Source organism: Talpa europaea, assembly GCF_964194135.1.
Source record: "Talpa europaea genome assembly, chromosome: 12".
NCBI classification, from domain to species: Eukaryota; Metazoa; Chordata; class Mammalia; order Eulipotyphla; family Talpidae; genus Talpa; species Talpa europaea.
Genome location: NC_140079.1, coordinates 30,341,778 through 30,365,692, shown reverse-complemented (window position 1 = coordinate 30,365,692; position 23,915 = coordinate 30,341,778). Strand labels below are relative to the sequence as shown.

Genomic DNA, 23,915 nt, shown 5'->3' with positions numbered 1-23,915 from the left:
TAATAGCAGCAAAGGACTTCGAGATGATTAATGAGAGAGATCAATCATCAAAAATAATTATTGTGTATTCTTACACACACACACACACACACACACGTACCTCTAAACATATATACTGTAAAATCTATCTCCATCCACTTCTAAGACTTGTAGTTGCCTTATCAGATTCTATCAAGGGATGGCAGTGGGGGTTTGGGCAACAAATAAGCTTTAAAGTAGATATTCCTCTGTGAATAATCTAGAAAGGAGGCTAAGCTCTCTTTGTGGCTACTGGCATGTATCTCTCTGGGGAACTGGAGGACAAGGAGGCTATGGATCTCCGCAGAGCCCTATGCTCATAGGCATATGCTGTTCTCCTCTGGTTACCAGAAGGAGGAAGGAAAGTGCCAATCAACATGCATGGTTTGTCGAATGTGGCACAGCAATTCTATAAAGTAGCCAGAGCTTCCCTACGTGGAACAATTAAAAATAGCATCACTGTTGTTAGTCCCTTTCTTGCTCATGGTGGAGATGTGTAGGAATTTCTCTGCAACCTCATGGCCACACCTTTAGTATAAAATAAAAGCCAAGGGTTGCCAGGGTCTCTGCCCATTGTTCTTCGGAAGACTTAAAGTCACCCAGGATCTGGCATTGTCACCTCCCCTCAATTCCATTCTCTTCAATTTCATCTCTGAATTCATCAGCCCCCATCCCTGGGGACAACAAAAATATTCTGGCATTCTCTGAAGAATCCTCTCAGTCACATAAACCTAGAGATTTCCAGAAGCCCAACAAATATGTACATTTGAAGAAGCCATTAGCTTAGATCAGACTTAAAGCCAGAGCTATTCAATGTATGCAGAAAGAAAAAAGCAACATCAACAGAGGGAGAAACAAAGACAGGAATTAAAAAATTCATCAGCTGAGCTGTAAAACCAAGCTGTGACTAGGGGAGCGAGAAGAGCTCAGAATGGGGGCCTGATTCAGCAGTGCAATAGTGAAGTTGCAGAATCATATTCCTCTCGATTTCCTATTAATTCCCTTACTCTATAGCTCTGACGGGGGCTGTTTTATTGAAACATATACTCTTTATACAGCTTACTATAAATCCTTATCTCCTCATGGGCTCAGGCAGGTTAAGTCATGCATTTCTGAAGACTGCAGCCCCCTAAGGAAAATTTGGTCTAGACCAGCAGCACTACCCTTTGACCTCCCACCCCAGCTTTGCCTGTGCATTGCCATTTCCTTGAATTTCCTTGAAAGACTCTGCCTATTGGGGGCCTCAGGCACAAGGTCCCCAGAACACATCAGAGATGGCACTTTGGTGGTGAGGAATGACACGTGGGCCCAGAGAATTGCCAGCTGACTTCAATTGTGACTGAAAATCCCATTTCCGCTCAGGATGGCAAAGGCAAACAATTTAATGCATTAACCTGCACTGACTTCTCACCCAGCTGCTTCCCATCTTGATTGAAGGCGAAGAAGGTTAATTATTCCCAGGCTCATCTCTGGACTTCACAGACCATATCATGGATACTGGAGGGGGAAGGGGCTTGTTATGGCTGGACCCAGATTTGGGTAGCAGAAATGAATTTGGCTGCTGTTGCTGTTGCTACTGCAGCTGTTGCTCTAGCTCAAGTATTTGCTCTCAAAGGGCCAGTCATGAGGCCAAACATGCATACTCCCATCTTCAGATACCAGGAGGGCAGGGGACAATGGTTATTACCACCGTGCAATGTGGTTTCAACAATATGACCATCCCTGGCTGGGCAAGACCCCAATGGAAGCTCAGTAGAGACCATATGGAAAATGATCATCCTTAGCCCACAAATCCAGCCTTGGAGAAGACCACAGAGCTAGAGTGCCTGGGAGAGCTCAGTGCCTCTGGGAACCAGCTCCAGACACTGCAAGAAAGTGGAGAGAACCAGTTGATACCTTGAAATGGGGAAGGGATGTGCCTGCTTGAGTAGCAGAAAATGGGAGACAGCCATAGGTGGGAGAATATCTTTTCATTCATTGGCAAATGGAGAATGAGTCTGAGAAAGAAAGACAGGTTGGGGTGAGAAGAGGTACTACTACATACTACACTCCTTCCCTCTCCTGGCCCCTTCACCCCCTTGAGGACATCATCCTTAAAATATATTTCATTTCACAGCTGCATTATGGTACCACAAAATCCCGGGAATCCAATTTAAGAACAGATTACCTCCTCACTTACTTCATTTGAAGCAATTACATGTTAATTTTCATTGAAACCAGCCTAATGCATACCAATCTGATGCTGCAATCTCATTTGAATACTTAAGGAAGCATCCACGGGTTTGGGGCTCCAGAGATTTATATTTAAAGGGCCACTTCATCATTCTTTCCCTTGGTGGGCTCCCTTCACTCCCAGCTGGCTTCCTGCAGCTCCTAGGGAGGGTGATTTCCCCACTGGTAAAGAAGAGATGATAGGCTAAGTCCAGAGCTACCAGGAGCTGCCCTTAGCAAGGAGGATCATGTTCTGGGGTTTCTAGCCCTTCCTTGCTTTTTTTGCCGTGTATAAAAACAGTTAAAACAGCTCCGCCTTGTTTTGTCTTTCCTGCAAAGTCAAGATTCATTTTCTGCTATCTGCATGGGGAGAAGGAGGGACAAGGCCAGGCCCCAGCCTTTTTTTTTCCCCTCAGCCTCCATCTACGCTCTCAATCTACAACAATCTCAAATTGTTGATTGCTATATATTGTATTCCTAGCCATTCACCTAAGGAGGAAATAGCATTCTAGACAAACCCTGTGCATTGATTTGAGCCACTGGTAATTAATAATACTCAGGGACTTTGAAATCAGCTAGTCTTTTAGTTTTAAAATAGGGAGGTTAAAAATAAAAGGCTTGTCTGCTTAGTTTATGCACTTCATCTAAAGAAATTCTTGTTTGAAGCTACAATTTAATTAGATCGTAAGTCTGCAAAGGACCCTGAGACTATTGTGAAGATGTTATATAAATGTGTTTTATATTATGTTGTAATTAATCTACACTGACATGGAGGCAAGCAGATGGGAGTGATGAGATTGATATAATTCAAGACAGTCCAGAATTGTTGGTTCCAATGCAAATCAAGTTCTCCTTGGAATTAGGACCAGACAAGAAACTGGACGGACACCTGCAACTATAAGCTGACCTTTGTCCTAAGGTAGGGTAGGGTTCTAGAATGCATATTTTCCTGTATGATGCATATTTATTGAGCCCTCACTGTGTGTGTGTTTTTAGAACCTGGTACTGAGCTGAGAATTGAAGAATCGAACAGAAACTAAAAACAGTAAGCGAAGTCATCGGCTAAGTGCAAGGGATAAATATTTTTTTACTTTTTTTTTATTTTTTACATCATTGTTCATTTTTAAACAATATTTGCTTCCCCACACCCCCTCAGGTGCAGTCCCCATAGAGTTTCCTTCACCAATGCACCCGTGCACAGGGGACTGAGGTGATGGTGCAAGGGATAAATATAAATGAGTGTAAAGGGGCTGGGAATGTGGATGGTGGTGCCATTTTACTGCTTCATTATTACTGCATCACATAGGCCAAGCAGATGAGAGCTCATTGCCTTTGGGATTTTTCTTCCTGGAAGAAATCAAAGGACTGAGTAGGAAGATTTCTCAGCATTAGTTACACTAATGGTGGCGACGCATTCTGTAGGAGAGTATTCCCAGGGCCCTTGCTCAACTACAGCCTTCCATTTTGAGAGTCACGATGTATCACTCTTTCTGCCAGAGATACTTGGAAAAGTCAAAGGTTCACATGGGATAAACCAGTAACACAAACAGGAGGTACTCACAGACTCATGGAGACCACCCTGCCTTGTGTCCCCAATCTGAAGTCTGACACATCCTTTCTAACATTGCCATCTGAACAACAAAAAGAACAAGAACAATGCTCCCTTCCCTTAGAGAGAGACTGGCAAATACACATTTTGTCTCCATGTAAGACTAAATACATTTGCATTGCTGGAGGGTTTGCTAGACTGGGAGGATATAGTTGCAAAACAAAGAGAGAACACTCTTGATTTCTAACAGAAAATTCCAAATGCAGAATTTGAAATGAATGTGAGTCACTCAGGAACTTTGGACTTCTCTGACGGAGGACTGCACGGAGGGTGGGGAATGAATTTTCCTTGATTAATAGATGCCAGAAAACAGTCTCACAACTGGAGAAAACATTACCATAATCTCTGGAGGGTATTCCATTGACTCTCCTTTCCCTCCTCTTTAACCTGGGTTTCTCATCATAATTTTCTTTCTTCCCTACACCTGCAGTTCATTCATTCACTATATTTGAAGTAATCAAACTATTTTCCATCTTCAACTCTACCCATGAAGATTGTACCAGGGAAAGAGGTTGAGTTACTTGTCTGTTACGTGTGATCAAAAAATGATGCTGCATGGAACGGATGCTGCCCCACTGTAAAAATTTTCCCTAATAAAAACCTCAATGATGACCCAGTTCATCAGGAATTAGCCAGAAGACATGACGTCCCTCTCACCATAGAAATGGAAGGTCACAGCTGCCCGGGGGGAAATGATACAGCAATGAAGCATTTCTCTCTCTCTCTCTGCCACAACAGATAAGCTATTTGTCTCTCTGTCCCACCAGGTGATAGTGAAAATAAGTTGGCACCAATCTAAATCTCCCCCAAAAATCTCTAAACGCTTGTTGCAAGGATGTTCCCCTCCCCCTTCCTTACTCCCTTGTAACTCTGGATAAATATCCCTGCCGCTGCCAAAAAGCAGGACAGTGGTCTTTCAGGCATGTGTCTGCTGCCCTCCTCAACTTGTTAACAAATTAAACTACTTTCCTTCTCCTCAAACTCCTTTTTTTTTATTGGCTATGGAAATCGAGACAGACCAGCATTTGATATCAGAAAGATCATCCTCAATTGAGTTCATGTGGTTGGCTTAATCTTAATAGCAATTACCTGTATTTATCCTGCATATCCTGACCTAGGTATTCATTCAATATCTCTGTGCTAGGCACTGAGCTAGGTGAGTGCAGAGAGAGGGAGTCACAAATCTGTTCTTTTGCTAATTTCCTGAACCTCCCCTCCTCTGCTCTGTGTCCAGAGAACCACATTTCTTACCCTTCCCAGGAGTCTTTGCCCTCTAGCTTCAGCATCAGTTTGGCCAGTGGGAGGGTAGGAGGGGGAAGAAGGTACCTCCACTTCCACTGTGTGGTATCTCTGGAAGTGTCTGGTCTCCCCAGGGACTCTAGCCCCCCTCCAGGCAAGGCATAGCTCCTGCTGGCTGAGTCTGACTTCCAAACTCAAACCAGTGCTGCACCCTGAGTTCTTCCAGCTCTGGGGATACACGTGGATGAGAAAGCAAGACGTACACTTGACTGCTATTTAATCTCTTGCTTTCCTTGCCATTCCCAGCTGACTTATCATCTTCCATCACCTCCACCACCAGTGTAACCGAGTATGACTGTTGATAGGTGGAGAGTGATTTCTGGCTTGTATAGACCCCTAATGCTGATCGAGGACAGCAGGAAAATGCTCTGGACGTGGCAGAGGGGGTGGCTTCTGGGCCACGTTTGGAAGAAGCTATAGCAGTGAGGCGATGAATGGATGAAGAACAGAGCAGGAGGATCTGCATGTGGAAAGGTAATTTTAGAGGGTTTGACTTATTTGCACATGGCCCCAAAACAGAGAATATTCACATATCTCAAGGTGGTGAAGGAGCTGAGCTCAACTGCGTTTGCTGTGAAGCATTCAGAAAGATCAGCATTTTGAGGCTCTTGGAAGGGTTAAGTGTTAATCAGTGAGGGGAGAGGTGTGCAGCAGTGGCAGCGGCAGCGTGTAGGTTAAGTACACATTAGAACAACAAAAACAAGTGTTCAGGGAACACTGAGTCTGGACGGATGGCCAAGCCTCCCCTTACACAGAGTGCCTGCTGTTTCAGAAATACATTATTGACGTTTGCTTATGAAGGTGTCACATATGCCTACCCTTACGTTTTACACTATTGGCTAATACAGCTCAAGGTTTTATGCACTGGACTTGACAGATATTAGGTACCTGGTGAGGTTTGCTTTGGGCCAAAATATTCACAATGTCTCAATGAACAATTTTCAGTTGGGGGTGGCCTGTAATGACTGTGACCTAGAACAAGTCAGATCATTCCTGTGGACTTCAGTATCCTCATCTTCAAGAGGTAAAATTAGAGAATGTTCAAAACCCTAGTAATTTAGCCAAGTTAAAGCTCCCTTAGCATCTGTGCCCTACAGAATGATGAATGTGCTACCTTCACTACAAAGCAAACGCCCAGGGGGAGTGAGGAAAGGAGAGGCAGTGAGTCAGGAAGAGTAGGCTTTTATAAGGTTGATTTGGTTATTTTCAGAAAGCACACTTTTTTTTTAACCTCATTAAAAGTGATTTAATTATGGTAATAAGACCAAAACAAAAGCCACCAAAGGCCTGCAATTCCCTCCAGTGGGGGATCAAGAAGGGGCATGCACTCAAAGGCAACTAGGGTTGCAGGGCCCTGATATAGGTGAAGCTTTTTCAGGGACAGAGCTATGTTTAAAGCAGCACGTGAGCCTCACCCCAGGAAGCCAGCCGCCTTGACACATGCCTTGTACAACACTTGCTCTTTATTTTAAACACATTTTTAGATGTCATGTCTAAAGCAAGATAAGACCTTTTCAATAACATTCCATATTTACACCTCTTATTTTTTTAAACAAAAGCATGTGTCTGAATAGAAACACATCTTCAAAGGATGCCTTTTAAAGAATCCATGGGACAGAGAAAAATGTGTTGATGATGAAATAAGTTCAACTGTACAGGAAGAAAAAAAATCCTGCCAAACGATGAGGAAGAATGACATGAAAAGGGATAAAGACTTGAGGCTGGCAAGCAAGGCCGTGGCGGCAGATAAATTGGGCAGTGAGGATGGAGGGTCATGAATGGGGCTGGAGTCTTCTGCCTGATGTTTACTTCAGATTCCTTTCCTGAGTCTGAGCTCTGCCAGCCTTTTTGTCTGTCGCATCCTCCCCAGGAATGGACAAGTCGATGAACCCAACGGAGCACATGGTGAGTCCCTTCAAATGGAGACTGTGCTCTGGGAAATGGATGCAAAGTGACCTGGGGGTGGGGGGAATCTAGATTTACTGCCTCTCAATCACTTCCAGATCAGATTGACTTCTCTGATAGTTCAAGAGAGGATGCTGGGATTTGGGGGGCACCTGGGATTTAGGGGGGCATTTGGGATTTGGGGGGCCATGCCTCATTTCCCCAGCTCACAACCCAACCCTGGATGAAGGAGTTAGAGTCAGAACTCATCGGGGATCAGGGCTGAAAATATATGTGCAAGGCAGAGACCCCATGTGCATCTGAGCCTGCTGAGAGCTTCTACTCTTGCTTTGATCACTAGGGTACACCAATCCAAATGAGCCATGCAAGGTAAAATTTTACTTGTGCACATGGGCTGTCTGTGAGATGAAGAGAATTCAGGTCATGATGTTGAGTTAAGATAGCTTTCCTCTTTGTGATCTGTGGATAAAAATACTATTTAAATGCAAATCACAGAGGTATTTATTACCACTGTGGTTATGATTCCAAAATTATTTAAAAAGCAAGTCGCTGGTTGAATATCTCACCAACCACCCAGGTGAAGTGCCCCGGTGAGGCGGTGCCACAGAACACAGCAAGGAGAGAGTCCACTCTCATCCTTAAACTTGATCAAAAATGCAATCAGGCAATTTGCATAATGTATACAAAAAAGAACAAACTTTGATGGATGGGCACAATGATATAATAACATAAACAATAACTAAGAGAAGGTGACTGGGAGAAGTAGCTTTCAAGTTCTCCACTGGGATCACCTTTCTTTCTGTCTAAAAACATAAAAGATGGTCCAGTGGGCTCAGCAGGAATTCAAGAGCCCTCCAAGACTGCTCTGGATCCTCCCCTGCTGTGCCCAAGGGAGATTATCTCTGTAATCTTTAAAATAAGAAAACAGTTATTGTTTCATTCAAAGCTTGCCTGAACAGAAACCCTGTGATAAAGTTGATTAGCAGTCCCTTCCCTTAAATCATCAAAAACTTTGTGTTGTGTTGAGGGTAAGAAATTAGCTCACAGTAAATGTTTGTTAAACCAACACAGGCATTCAGGTCCATGGGCCTGGAGAGGTTAGGGTTGGAGAACAGACATATCTGCTCTAATGAGAGGATGAACTTTGGACCAGTTTCCCTCTGGTCTAATCATATTTAGTGGTGCATGTCCTCCCAAAGAAAGTCTGGTTTTCTTGCTGTTGCCTTGGCTAGCCATGCCCCACGCCAAGGAAAAAACATCATTTTCTATCCATTCAAAGAAACAAGGGATTTTTCTGAGAAATCCCATTATTTATTAGTGAATGGCTCTGCAAATGTCCTTTTTTTTTTTTTTTTTTTTTTTGCTTTCTTCTCTTGCATTACCTCCCCCCATAGGTTAACTGCACCATTCTATGCAACTTCGTGTTTCAAAACATATAACTAGGCTAAATGTTAAGGGACACTAGTTTCTTTCATTTACCATTCAAAGCCTTATAGTGGAGAGGACAGATGAGGCAAGATTGCCTCAATTGTGGTCTGTTTAAGATGCATCCATCTGCATAGCACTGTCCAGCCTGGGGCACACACAGACTATAATGCACCACATAAAGAAGGCCATGCATTTCCAGATGAGAAAGAAGGGAGGAGGGAATCTTGGCCCTCATTCCAGATAATTGAGGAAGAAAAAATGAGAGGGAAGGAGTGACCTTTTGTTGTATACTTGAGCGGCTAATGGCAATCTGAGTCATTTCTAGCCTCTGTTGAGAAAAGTAAAGTTTTCTCTCTTCCTTTGCCAAAATGCCTATGTGAGAAGCAAATGGGTTTCCTTCAGCTTCAAGCACGAATCACTGACAATCTTGCCAGCAAATGCAAACTTACACTAAAGCATTTTTATTAGTAATCATGATTATGGAGACAGACTCCAATCCCAGTTGGTGTTGGGTGGCTGGAAAAAAATGTGTTCTCTCTTACCTATTGAAGAATTTGATAAGGAAGATATTCTCTGGAATAAATCAGAAGCCTAATGCTTATTCTTCAGTTGACTGATTTTTGAGGCATCTATGACACTTTTCAGAAGGTCAGTTCATTAAACCCTCACCGATGTTCCTAAAATAATTCACATTTTATACATAGGAGATGGTGGCATGGAGAGGCCACTAGCATTGAAAATTAGAATTTGAGCTCATCAATTCCTAATGTCTAGCCTGTGTTTAAATCTTTAGACTGAATTGAAGCTGTATTTAAGATTATTAAAAGTAGCTCAGTACAATATGTTCTTTCTGTTCACTTATTGTGCTCTAAAGAAATTTAGATTTGTGGTTTTTATTTTTACACAAATTTGTCCAGTAAAATAAAAGGTAAAAGAGAAAAAAGTCAAGAAATACAAAAAATGCCATGACATTTTGCAACAAAGGAGATGCAAAGTGAGATTAAATGTTGGACTACATGTTCACTTCTTTGTGACACAAGGTGAGACTTCATACCCGAATTTTCCTTTTCATGAAGAGGAGATGTGACTCCATCCAATGTGAATACAAAAGCTCAAGAAACAATTCTAAGTTTACTCACTTAAATCTTGAAACTATATCCAGAACTAATAGCATATTTTGATGCAATTTTTTAATTAAAATATCCTTAAATCACTTTTTGTCACAAAACTTAAAATAAATATGAATATGACTAAAACCATTAGAGCGAAGCCATTTAGCTGAAAGTGGAAAGGGCAGTAGCCCCGTGTCCCCAGTGCAGGTGATATGAGGGATCCATGTGGATGTGTCTATAATGCACACTGTTGAACTTCAGGTAGAGGCTGGTAATTCAGTCCCCTTTAGAGGTAAATGTACTTGAAAGAGAGAGGGAATGTAAAAATGTCTGAAGTTTATAAACATTATGATATGGAAAAAAAAGCATGCATTATTTCTTTATTCATTTTTATTCAAAGAATATTTGTCAAGCTTCAGCCCTGGGCTGTATCACCTAAAAGATATGATCCCTTTTCTACTGGTTGGAGGAGAGACACTACAATGTGGTACAATTTTATTTCAGAGATTGATTAAGTCTCAGAAGACCATGTGTAGGACAAAGAGCTAGAGAGTAGAGCAGAGGAGTGGGAGGGTTATGTGTTTTTGGAAGACCATTTTGAGGGGATAACATTTGTCCTGGATTCTAAATAAGGATCAGCCAGACAAGTGCATAACTGGAATGGCTGAGGAAGTGACGAAGCAAACTTGTTGAGAAGGGAGAGTCTTTGGGAGTCCAGGAGCAGAGTGGAGATGGGCATGGTAGGTGCAAGGGGTAGAGAGAACCATGAAGTAGGGAGGTAAGCAGGAGCCAGATCCTGTAGGTTTTCACCTGTTGCTAAGGAGATGGGATTGTGTGTGTAAAGAGTTTGGTCTGAAGGGTTCTAAGTAGAGAAGCCATATGATCTGTGTTTTCAAAAGATGACTTTGACTTCTTCCTGGAGAACAGAGTATAAAGAGGATCAAGGTAGAAGGGAGGACAGTTAGGAGGCTCATGTAGTTATTGTCATTTTTGCTGATAATGGCTTCAACTAAGTGGCTGTGGAGATAAAGATCAAAGTATGGATTGGGGATATATTTGGAAGTACACTCAACAAGACAAGGAGGGAGTAGAAAAAGGGGAACTAGCAGAGCTGGAAGGAATAGTAAAAGAGAAAAAAAGGTAACTTCTACACTTTTGGTCTGAACAGCAGGGTGGAGAAAGAAAATTTTCTTTACTAAGATGAAATAGGATTGATTAACAGAAGTTTGAGAGAAAATCAATAATTCTGTTTTAGATATGAGCCTGGTGGAATTCAAAGCAGTATTATCATTGTGTTTGTGGGAGGCTGCCCATGAAATCATCTTCCCTGCTAGTGTGGAACTTAGTGGAGACACTGGGGCAAAGATATAATTTATGAGCAAGATCTTGAGAGTATAGGCATAGATAAGAAGTGGTGAAGGACACGGGGTGAGTCCTTTAGAACACCAACATTCAACATGGTATAGGGGACCAGTAGAATCCAGTGAAGCAGGGGAATAAAAATTAGGGGTGTTCTATGTCATGGAATCTAAAATAAGAAACAAAGAGAATGTGTCATGGTTACTTGTGCAGTAAATTGTCTAACCCATGTTGAAAAAGCATAGGTCTTTCAAATGAACTACCATTCTCCACTAGCACAACAGAAAACAGGAAGGGTGTCATAAATTGAACCTTTGGGAAAGTTAGTTAGTTTCTTATGCCAAACTGGGCATAAGAAAGAGAACGCCCTATAGGGTGTAGTCTATAGTTACCCTGTTCGTCCTGCCTTGGACCAAGAGTTAACATGTGTAAGAACAGGTGTTTACATGCAATTTGCAGCAACATGGATGGCGCTGGAAGGCATCATGCTCAGCGAAATAAGCCAGAAAGAAAAAGAAAAATACCGGATGGTCTCACTCATAGCAGGAATCTAGAAAACTTAAATAAAGGACCAGGAAAAAGAATAACTATAAGAAAGCAAAAATCAAAATCAACAAACAACTATGAACCAGAGACACTCTATGGGGGATGGGGCACAGGGAGTGGAGGGATTGGGGTCAAAATAAGGGGGTCTCAATTGTATGGGGAATATAAAAATAAAAAAGAATTTATAAAAAAAAAAAAGAACAGGTGTTTAGGCTAGCCACCTAATTCTTTGTCCGGTAAATTAGTATTTGTTGAATTAATGATTGCATCCATTTGTGTTTTATAGGATTTTTTTTAATAAAAGATTTCTAGAATTCACAACATCAGTCCTGGAAGTTCAGAACTCAATTTATTTTTAAGTCTTCACAATGCCCTATACTAAAGCAATACCAAGCATGAGTTCCCTGATCTAGCTGGACATGTCTATGGATAAGTGTTTGCAATCACCATCAGAGAAGCAGACTTCACACCACCCCTTTAGGTGATGAAGAACAACCACAAAAATCAGACACACTATGGATATATTTGGGGAAGGATGTTGCAGATGTTTAAGATTTATCACACAATCCACTTGACTCTGGCCTTTCAACATTTGAAACATTCTCGGCTTCCTCTGAGTTTCTTTTAACTCTCTGCAGACAGGATAGAGGTGGACTGTCAGCACAGACAGATGGGGCACCAAGAGGGAAGGTTTTACAAATGCCAAGTGGTCAGAGCCATGGCCAACCTGGATGCCTTCTGGTGAGGACTTTGTTTACTAATCCCCAGTTCTTGGCAGCTCCTATGGCCTGGTCACCTGACTTCTCCACACGGAGCTGCTTAATTGCTGCCAGAGGATAGTTTGACCCTCTTTATCCAGATGGCTCAAATCTCCCTGGTACTGAAGATGCTGCAACTTCCCCGGATAAAACTCAGTTGTCTCATTACTTCTGGATGGGCCCCCTGTAGAAGAATTCCCCATTGAGTATCACCTTTGAAAAGCTAAGTTGAAATATCAAATCAAAACAAAGAAAAAGGAGGGTGGGAAGGGAGAGAGGGGTGTAGGCTATACTCCCCTTATCCCCTTTCATTCCCGGAATATGAATGTGTTTATTTATAACTCAACATTCAAACTAATTATTAGCTGAAGGCTTTCAAGTAAAAATGTAGGTCAAGCAATATTATGTGGGATAATGGCAATTGTTTCAGCTTCAGGGAACATGTAAGTAATTGAAACTCACTATTTCAGTGACTTATTACAGACCAACATCTACCCTATTAGCCATGGAGCCTGTGCCTCCAGACCACCCCATAAGTGATGGACATCTAGATGCCTTTGTGCCACAGGGTGGGGTTAACAGCAAGGAATTTGCAAGTTGGTGTTGCCAGTTGTAAGGGACTCCACCCCATCTTTCAAAGCCTGCACAGGTGCCATCTAGATTACACCCTCTACTAGGGCTCAAAAAATCTTTAGGTTAAGGAGAAAAAGATGGGTAGGGTGGACGTGGGCACAGAGCCAATGTCCCCCAGCATGAAGCAATCAGCTCAGTACTCTCTGGCCAGCCCATCAGGCTGTGTGATGACAGAAACCTGCAGAGCCAGCCAGCCAACCAGAGAAAGATGCCTGTGACCCTGGCCTAGGGGCCTGGAGGAGTCAATGCATGATAATTAAGGACAATTAGCCATGTGGTCAGGTTGCTATAGGACCCTGGAAACTTAGGATAAAAGCTTTTCTGCCCCTCCTTGGGCTTTATCTGCCTCTCTCTCTCTCTCTCTCTTTTTTCTTTCTCTTTCCTCTCTTCTTTCTAAATGAAATTTTCAGTCCAGACCTTTTTCCTGCCTCTTCTTTCTCTGCCTGCATCCTCACGCCTACCTTGTGATTCTCTTCTTTCGATTTCTCATTTCTCTCCTACAAGGTGGTTTTTAATAGCTCTCTTTTCCATACTCACACAAATGGTGCTGGTCTAACAGTACAGATTAAATTAATAATCAAGCACATTTATTTATTCTCAATGTAGAGTGCCCCACTCCCTAGGGTGCTTTCCACACCAACTTGCTTTTCAAGTTGTCATTCATCCTCACTAAACAGGACACAGTTTCAAGAAATTGCATTACATCTTAACTCTGCTCAGACTTCCAGTCCCAAACCATGGTCCTCCTATGGTGCTCTGTTATTCACCTTGGGTGAATCCATCCATAGGCTGGAAGGAAAGTGATGAGAATCTGGGTCAGACTGGGGTTCAGGTGCACGTGGAGAAACTTGAGGGTGAAGGGGGCGGGGCACGGCTAAAACAGAACACAGCCAGGCTTCCTGGTTGCTTTCTTCATCTGGCATCTTACAAAATCAATTTTTAAAGAGCTAAGGTATTTTGATATCTTTTACTATTTATAAAAATGTTCATTATAGGAAAAAAAATAGAAGGGAAGGGAGGAAGGCAAGGGGGGAGGGAGGAAAGGAAACAGAGAGAGAAGGATGGGGTGGGGGAAAAGCGATTACTCCACAGTTTCACTCAGAAATGTCTAGTATCAACATTTGGGCTTATCTCACACATGCTCGTGAATTACATGCATACACATATTTAGAGTATATAGTCTGTGCATGACATGAAATGGGGTTCTGCTATGAATTAACTACTTTAAGTTCACAGGAACTGTGGGACGAGTTTCTATCCAGATACAGGTCATCTGAAGGGCCACCATTTGGGTTGGAATGGAAACTGCATTTACTGACTGTCTGCTGCCTCCAGGCTCTGAGCTAGGCTGCCTCATTCATGTTCCTTGTTCCACCTTCACACCAGCCCAGAAAGCACTTAAGAAAGGAAATCTAAGAAGGTGTAAGGAGATAATGTGAGATTCATTTAGTAGCTTTGCTCTAAAATAACTCGAGCACGCCGACAGCAGGGACATGAGAAGGCACTTCCACGTGCCCAGAACTATCAGAGCTTGTAAGTGGGAGCAGGGCTGGGTAGTGATGGGCTGCACAGCAGCAGAGCGCCTGGGACTAGAAATGCCAGCACAGTAGCACAGAGAAAATTGGCTGTGTAGCTAAGAATCACATTCCTTCTGTACATTTTCCTTGAAGCTGCAATGGACCCCAAAGACGGTAGAAGGGCCTGATTCCAATCTGGCAGGGAAGACGTGCCAATTGGTATCAGTCTGTCAAATCTGTCTTCTAGAAGCCTGGACTGAGGCGGCTGAGGAGGCACGGCTGCACATGTCCATACATCTGGGGGGGTCACCTCCAGAAACATCTGCCACTGATGTTCCACAATAGGAATGATAGGGATGAAAGAAAAGCTGTCTGGGTGCTGTTTTGCTTTTCTGTGGAGCCAATTTGCATTGCAGATACCATGGTGTCCCTGGGGCCCTCTAGAAAGGGTAGCCTTTACAGACCAATTTGGCTGTTAGGAAGAGAGTTGCACTTCGTTTAATGCCTCAAAGTATGGCATAGGATATGTGCACGCACCTGTAACTGCAGGGGTAGGCTGCTGTGCCAAGACGTAGGGAAGACAGTCTTCACACAGCCTGGCAGACTTGGGAGTGGGGGGCTGTCTCCTAGACAGCATGGAAGCCATGTCAGCCCACCAGGGTGCATCTGAGCTCCCCTCAGAAAACGTCATTCAGAAAAGCGACGCTGATGGTGTGAAATTACACATAGAGGCAGACACACCTGACTACAAATTGGGCAGAAAGAAATTCCACCAGGGACACCAATGAGAAAACATTATTTGAAAGTGTAGGCTGCTGAGTACCTTCACACCAGGCAAGCTGCGCTATCTACAATGCTGGATTCTTTCAAGTCAGAGAAAGATACCTTACTACTTCTTTACCTGGAGAAGAGGCATTTTCCCTTCTCTCCTCCACACCTGAGGATAGGTGAGCCTCTTCCTGGCTCTTGTTCCGGGTATGGCTCTATAGCAGAGCACCTCACGGGCACCATGGCATGTGCTGTTTGACACAAAGGACAGGCCTGCTCTAGAGGTACACAGTTCTCTTCTCAGCCACACATCAAGTTTACAAGAACACACTCTAGGTACCGGGTGTTGTTCCTTGCACTAGGAATGGAACAAAGTAAAATACACAATCTTTGCCCTCGAGGGTTTACCTTCTACTATTAGACAGATAGAGGCACACAAAAGAAATGTCTGTTTACTCCACTAAACTCTCAGAGAACAGAGGGGCTATATGCTTAGTGGCCTCTGGAGGCTGAAATAAGCCTACCTGAATGGGAGCTAATTCCTGAGAGATGAGGACTAGTAGGCAACCGGAAGGGAGGGGGTGGGCCAGGAGTGGGGAGAGGAGGGCCCAGTGGAACATGGTGCAGGACTTTTGGGACATGGATGTTGGGCAGCAACATTTGGGCAGCAAGTGTCCATTTGTAGAGGTTTGAAATTACCTATAAGGCCCCAGAGCAGATACAAAGATGTAAACTGCTTTTAACTAAATAAATAAAATTTGTAAAAATAAATAAGTAAAAAATAATGCAATGCAAAGTAAAAGACAATAAAAGGGCAGTCCTTGAGAAAAAAAAAAAAAAAGGAGAATCAATTCAGGCAAAGTTAATAGTGTGACCAAGATTTCAAGGTGTGAGGCAGGCAGTGAGTAAGAGGAATTGTTATAGAGCAGCCCGGATATTAAACGGGTTCCTGGCTGTGGGTCCTCACCCGCGCGCTTTAAAGGGACTTATGAATACTCCACTACAGGCACACGCAAAAGGTTAATAAAAGGTTTATTTACAAGAGGAAAGGAAATAAGGAAAATGTACAACTCAGGGAGAAAATAGGGAAATAAAGTCTTTAATGCATCCTACCCAATCCGACGACCTGGAAACCCAAAGTCACTCTCAGAGCTGGCCGGAAGCTGCGAGCTGACGGAGAGCCAAAAATGGGGAATCCTCCAAAGCCCACGTGTCTGCCTTTTGTATCCACCTGGCTGCTTAACCCCACCCTCAGGTCCCAGCCACCTTCCCTTTGGTGGTGATGGGATTTGGAGTTCCCAGTGTCTTTGGCTTTGACCTGGGGTGGGGGTGGAGTCCACAAAGCCTATATGGAATTAGCTTTGGGACATCCTTTTCCCCCTAACAGAACTACAGGTAGGTCTTCCGAGAGTGTGAAGTTCCAGCGGGGAGTGGCAGAACAGGGGCCTCTTGGGTAGGGAGGGATCAGGTGATGGAATACTTGACTTGGACAAGAAACACCCAGGGGTGTAATAAGAGTGTATTTTCCATACACCTACTTATAATCCATAGGCCTAAGGGTGTAAGGCTGAGGTTAGTCAAGATGGAATGGAAGACAGGAGGCTAGAAAGTAAATGACCACTATTTAGTTAAGGGAATAGCGTGTAGGAATACAACTGCATCATGGGTGATACCGAGGCAGAGAGAAGAGATAGAGATTGAGGGAGATAAAGTAAAAGAAGTAGGATATGATATTGGAAAAACTTGGTGAGAAAAAGGTTTGGGGCTTCTGACTTGTGTATAATGCAACAGATTGTGTGCACCACCTCTGAGTCCATCAGTCTATACAAACAATTTTATTTATTTAGCACAGTGGTGTTAAAGAAGGGACATTCATTCTACAAATATCTAGTGTGGCTGCTCTCCCATAGCCCCCACCTAGTGGGGGGACAGAGTGCCTGGCTCCATCTAGGAGCTGAAGGAAGGTCACAGAGACCCAGGAATCAGGCCAGGAGGTCGTGGTAGATGAGCAGAGTGACGTCAGAGGTTAAATACCACTTAGGAAAGGCTGATGCAAAGACTCCTCTCCTCACCCTGAGGTTTCTTTTGTCTAAGTGAGCAGCCTCCTGTGGTGGAACACAACTGGGAGGATCAATATAACAATAAAAGGTGGGGAGGACAAGAGAGGAAGAAAACAACAGCTCCAGTCCACAGAGGTAGGGAAGATTGATCAATGGCCTCAGGAACAATCCATACTAATTATGGTGATAAAAAGCTGTCAGTCAATACTCTGGGTATTAAATTTAGTGGATTGGAGACAACAGGTCTGCTTTCATTTCCCCCACCATCTTATTTATTGAAACATTCAGATACAAATGAGCATTCAGTGCTAAGATTACATTATTGTTTCACCTGCTTTGAACACAAATGCTTTGATAACTGGATTGAAAAAGCTGTCAAATTCCCCTCTGTAGTTTCTATGCAGACGTCTTCTTCACCATGTGATGAAATTTCATTTTGTAAAATCTGACAGTGATACTCTTCATTAAATCACAGCTGATAGCCCACCTTACCTAGCTAAACACAGCTCAGTGTTTGTATATGGATGTGAGGGGGTGTAAGGGGGGATCTTTTCAGAGAAAAGAAAGGAGGGGATTCCCCCAGCAAGGAGAGAAAATGAAGCAACACTGTTCAATAGCATGCTGTGGAATATCGTGCTTCTGTGAATGCTACCTTTCATGGAAGTTTGTGCCCAGAGATTTGAGGCAAAAGGAATTGGAGCAATGGGTTCATATGAAGCTAATAGAGATCATCAGCCCCTCATACCCCAACTCTATTTATTGCACTTAAATTGTCACTGAAACCTGTGCCTGTGGGTGAAACTCAAAGGGAATCGCATTATACAACCTTAATCTGCTACACTATTGGTCTGACTCCCTTCCCCAATTTGATCGCTTGCTATAGCGTTAAGGGTGTTGGCTAACCATCTTCTGAATCAATCCCCACTCTGGGAAAACAACACCAAGTGCATATTTTATCAGTTACACGGATCGATATTGCAGGAAGGCACTAAGCACATTCTGTTTGGGTCCATAGATTGCTTGAAAGAGTGATAGAGGGAAGGCAAATGGGTGTGGTTATTGACTCTCATTTGGAAAACTCCTTCCCATACATTAAAAAAAAAATGCAAAAAATAGGCAGAGAAATTAAGGAATGTCTATCATGGTGTATTTCCTTTTCTTAAAAGTTGAAATTATGATCTCCAAGGACAACTTATTTTATTGATCATTTTAGCCCAGTGGCTCAGCAGCGGCTCACATGGAGGTGAGTACCAACTGTACTTGTTGGTGCAATATGAATGAAGGAAGGAGGGGTGGTGATGAGGCAAACAGCTTTAAGGCAGACAAGACATGGTTAGAATTCTAGTCCCCCCCCCCACTGCATAATTACCATTCCTCATTGAAACATAGGGTTGTGTACCAAGTAGCAGAAATTGTTACTCATAGTTCTTATATGAGAAAGCATCTGTCCCCCAAAAGTCACACTATGGACACCTACAGCCCACATGATACCCAAAGGAGCAAGTCCTGTTTCTGGAAACATCTTGCACAGACAGGGTTTGACACATAGCAGAGCTACTGGGAAGAGGCCAGTAGACCTAGGTTTGAGAACAACCCTGCCACCAAAAATTTACCCCAGACAAGTCACTTCACCTCTTTGAGCTTCAACCCTGAACTTTGAAAACAAATAATTTTGGGCTAGATCACTGTTTCTCAGTCTTCTTTTTGAAGAATGAAGTGGATCATGAAACCAATTTGATGTTTTTAATCAACCATTTTTAAATCAACCATTTTTTAATGAAATAAGTGGGAAAGAATAGAAAGTATCAAAGTACACTAAGCCTCCTAAGAATAAGCTGGATGTCATAAAATAAGGTGTATTTGAATCTCACTGGGTTAGAAGAAATCTAAGATCTCTCCCAAATGGGACTATATGAATTGATTATTCTGAATGAGTCACGGACTAGCCTGTAGCCACGACCTCCTCATAAGAGAGTTCCTGAGCTCTGTTCCCTGGTCAGCAGAGCTCTAGCCTCTTTATCTTTCATTTACAGTTTGATTTTACAATGTTGCTACAATTTCAGTTTCGATAACACTGAGTTAATTAAGACATGATCTCTAAGAAACAGGTTGTTACAAGGAGATAAGCAGCAGCGTCTGCCAGCAGTAAACAGCTGGTGCTCCTGACCAGCTTCTGGGAATTTGCTGCTTTTATTAAGAAGACAAAACTATCATTTGGAACTAAATATAAACATGAAGTTCATGTGAATATTCAGCAGCTATCTTGGATATTTTTCTGTCTCTGATCAAAACAGTCCAGGTTACAGGAGAGCAGAGCTGCTGAGGAGTCGCTCAGGTTGCTGACTGCACAAAGAAGCTGCTCCTGTGCATATAAAATCCAAGTATGAGCCCAGGGCTAGGATAGCATCTCCCAATATGATTCATGCAAATATACTGCAGACTTAACAAACCTTTCCTTATGGGGTTATATTTGTGCCTATTTTTTCCTTCTCAAAAGGCTATAGGCTAGTGGTCACCTAGCCTATGTGACGCTGGTTGGAGTTGAAATTGAAGATTAAAAAGCCAAAGTGATAACAAGAGAGGCAGAAAAGCACTGCTGTTTGGAACGAGCTGGGGTGTGTGGCCTGGAGCATATGTCCGGTCATTCTTACAGCTAAGTAACAGGCCACAGAAAGATTTTCTGATCATTCAGCTCCATGGTAATAATACACCGTGGTAGCCCTCTTTAAAAGAGAAGCACAGACACTGGGAGTGTCAGAAATGTTGACTTCATAGAGATGGCTGTAATGCCAAGGAGTCTTTACACGAGAGTCTCTGTGGAAGTCTTTGAAATAATAGACCATCTTTTTTGCATTTACCACATTATTGCATTTGTTATAAATGAGTCACCATTGGGGAGGGAAGAGACTAAATGCATAAAGTACAGCATGTTCTTTTACACGCAAGAGTACATTTATTTGTCTTTGATTTCTATGAAGTGGGCATTATCATTTTTAATTTTTGGTAAACTACAGATATAACCACTGATGTTTTAAAAGTTACTAAATTTAAATCCACTAATATCTCATAATTAAGGAACATCCTAGCTGTTTTAACTTTCAGAATTATGATGCATTTCTTTCTAGTAGGGTCAGTGGACAATAATAATAATGATTATTCTAATTAAATATTTGCTGCACAACTTTCTTTGCATTCGATAGATAAAGACAGAACTAGTAGAGGGAATTTAGGCTGCCACTAAGTCGATGGAGCAGTGTAAGATTAGACTCAACCATGCAATCAACACCATGACTGCCTACTCTATCATCTCCCCAGTAGGAGAAACTCAACAAATGCCAGCTGCATTTCCTCTTGTCCCTTTATGGGAATGGGCTACTTCACAATCACCCAAGGGGAATATATAAGACTGTAATTTTAAAGAGAAAAACCTGTGCTACCCATGAAGTCATTCTTCTCACAGGTGTTTATGAAACTTCTACTCCCTTCAGGGCCATGATGGCGGATATTGTGGAACAGAACATCTTCCCAGACTGGTCATAGAAGCATTGTTCATTCACCACGACATCTTAATCATTATGTCGAGGCATCAGGAATTACAACTGAAGCATAAAAGAAACTCATGGGCTTCTAGGAAGTACTGGAAGAAACTAAGTCATTTTCCCAAAGGCCTAACTCAGGATGGAACGGGTGGCATTACCAATGATTTAGAACCCTGAGTCACGGTTGCCCAGGACATCTTGGTCACAGTGCACGTGAAAGCTGATCTCAGCAGGCTGGCTAGCACAGAGCTGAGGCCACAGGAGGGGGACTCAGGAGATTCCAATTCCATGGCCACTCAGACACACCAGTGTACAAGAGATCACGTCTCCACACCATCTCTCTAGTTGGAAGGGGTCATCAGCAAGGAGGCAGCTGGCATCCACACAACACTCACACATGCTCTGCTGGAAGAGTGGAACGTTTCTGAACCCACAGAAGGAATAAAAATTATGCCTTAAGCTGCCCCTCTGCAACTTATATTCTCAGGAACTCCAGTTATGGGATATTTCACTGATGAGGTGCTTGGCCTTATAGACCTTCCTGAAGGTAAAATCCAAAGTAGGTGTTGGGGCTTTATACTACCAGAAATGAATTCAGTGAGCTCTGATTGTGGACTATTGTTCACGAACATACTAAGGAAATCATTTATTTAGAACCTACCATTGCCAGTAACAAACTTTGTAATGACCTTACAAGTGTCCTCAGTAACACACCCAAGGTCTCATGACTTCTAAGAGGCAGGTCCTATTCTTCAGGACTCTAAAATCTGTTCTTTATGCGATTTGCTCTCTAATTTCAGCAGTTGGTGTAATAGAGAGTTGAGTGATATGGAGATCCAGTCAATACTGAACTAACTAGTGATTGCAACTGACAAAGTGTCACATTCAAGCTTAGAAGAAACCCCATGGAATTCCTATGGAACCTGCAGATACTGCACTCCCTGGGGTCCCCCATCCTGCTGTGACGCTGTCTCTCCTCGAAGAGTCTCTTTATGGTCCTGTTGCTCGCATGGCATGCTGGTCTTTCCAGAAACTGCATGATGATTTATGACTTGGTTAATGTCGACTCCCCTCCTGGCAGCCCTAGAAGAAGGCAGGCAGGGAGATGAAGAGTGAGGAGACATTGGGGAAAGAAATCAGCGCTTCTGCTGGCCGAGCAGAGCCTGATTGCTCCTTGATGGGTCAGTAATTAATTGCTCCAGAGTGTTGGATCTGAGACTGCAGAATTGTGTCTTGTGAATAGGCCCTGGAGGGCGGGGGGAGTCACATTGCTTGTAAGGTCATTAAGAGAATATTATAAGTAATACTCCATGACTCCCTCATTAAATACTAAGTGAGTCATTCAATCTTGGGGTTCTATTTCTATTCCCCTTTCTAAATGCAACTTTAATGATTTAAAATCCCTTCAACCCAATTACAGTCCTGTATTCAGATTAGGAACTCTCGCCCATTGTGAGTGGGAACCATTATCCAGCAGCCTATAGCAAAATTAGCACCCAGAGAGGTTGTACTAGGAAATAAATCTTGCCTTGACATTTCAAGACCGATTCCCGGCCAATTACAACACACTCTGTTACTCTGGTAATGTGTAACTGAGTTGCTCCTTGCAATCAAAGGCTGCTGGTCAGAAAGAAAAAAAAAAAAAAAGATCATGCAGAGAGAAAAAAAATAGTTGAAAAGCTATGGGGGGTGAGTCATTGACAGTGGGATTGCAGGAGGAGGTGTGGGCTGTGAGATAGATGCTGTCAGGCCTGGCTGCACTTCGTCAGAGAGGAGCGATGGTAAATTTACAGGCTGACAAGACAATAGGGCTGGGTTAGAAAAGGACACCCCACTTCCTCCCACGATACAGTGAGTGGCTGTACTAGTCAGGGTTTCAGTAAGTTCTGGTACTAGTAAAGGCAAGTCGTTCAATGGCTAGCACTAAGGAAGAGTCTTTTGGCCAATGAACAGTCCAACATGGGTGTTTGGCCATTATATGGGGCCATGGGCTGTGCCCTGGTCATGTTTATGTGGCTCAGGCTGACAAATTTCTTCTCCTTTTAACATGGTCCTTCTGAGATTTGCCCTGTTGATAAACAGCTGTGGGAGGTCTGGAAGTGGAACATGGGGCACATGAGTGAGACTAGACCCCTGTCCACACTCAGACTCAAGGATGACTGGGGAATATGTCATTTGCTTGTCAAGTGCATGGAACAAAGAGCACATCTGGAAGTGGACAGGTTGCTATCTTGGACATGGAAGCCTTCTGTGGGTTTGTCTTTACCCACTTGGGATAACCAGAATGGCTCTCTGTCGGGTCAGGGATTTCCAGAGTGTTTCTGTCTGTCTTTCCTGGTTGAGATACCCAGTAGCTCCAATGCGCCTGAACACTATGCCATAGTGATACTGAGAATGTAGCCTGGCCAGTCCCTCCGGACCTGTGGGGAGATGGTGACTGACAGCATGACCCTGGAGGTCCTATGTGACCCTCTCTTGGTGGCTCAAGAGGGTAACACTCTGCTTGACCCTTCTGTGAGGGGCCTGGGCTGGCTGTACTTCCAACTCCTAAATTAGGTAAAAAATCAGAAAAGTGGGCAGAGAAAAACTGAGAACAGCTGATGATGACCTCAAGGACTCTTAGGACTGCCCAGCAGCTGCTTTAACATGCTTGATTAGAACCAAACTGGAAGCACTGGGGGATTTCCATGCTGATGAAAATGAAAGGGGGAGGATGGAGACAGTGATTCCATTTCTGAGCTATATCTTCCTTCAGACACTCCTCTGGCTCTGGTTCTGAATGTCTCCATCTCTGTCTCCCATCTGCACCCCCCTCCCCACCATTAATCTGATGGAGCCTTCATGGCAAAGGCTCCCTAATTGCTAAAAGCTGATGGTTGTCTCCTTGTTGAGCCTGACTGTAACAAATGCTGTGAATAAACTTCACAATTTCTCCTGACCCAGCAGTGCGCTGGAGAACAGTGAGTGCATGCGCGTGCACACACACACACACACACACACACGTGCGTGTGCACAGTTTTCTTAAGCATATGGGGCCACTCTGTCTCATCATTCTAACCTCTCTGACTTTTTTGTTCTCGCACTCTGGTTGTTTCCATGGGAACCACAAAAATAATAATCATCATCATCATAAAAAAAGGAGGAAAAGCATGC

At 43.2% G+C, this 23,915-nt stretch overlaps 1 protein-coding gene across 5 annotated transcripts in view; it reads right to left on the bottom strand.

Moving 5' to 3' along the window:
- NTM (neurotrimin) overlaps positions 1-23,915 on the bottom strand; it is a gene marked incomplete at its 3' end in the record, with an annotated part of 955,850 nt that overhangs the window by 217,159 nt on the left and 714,776 nt on the right. The window lies entirely within an intron of this gene.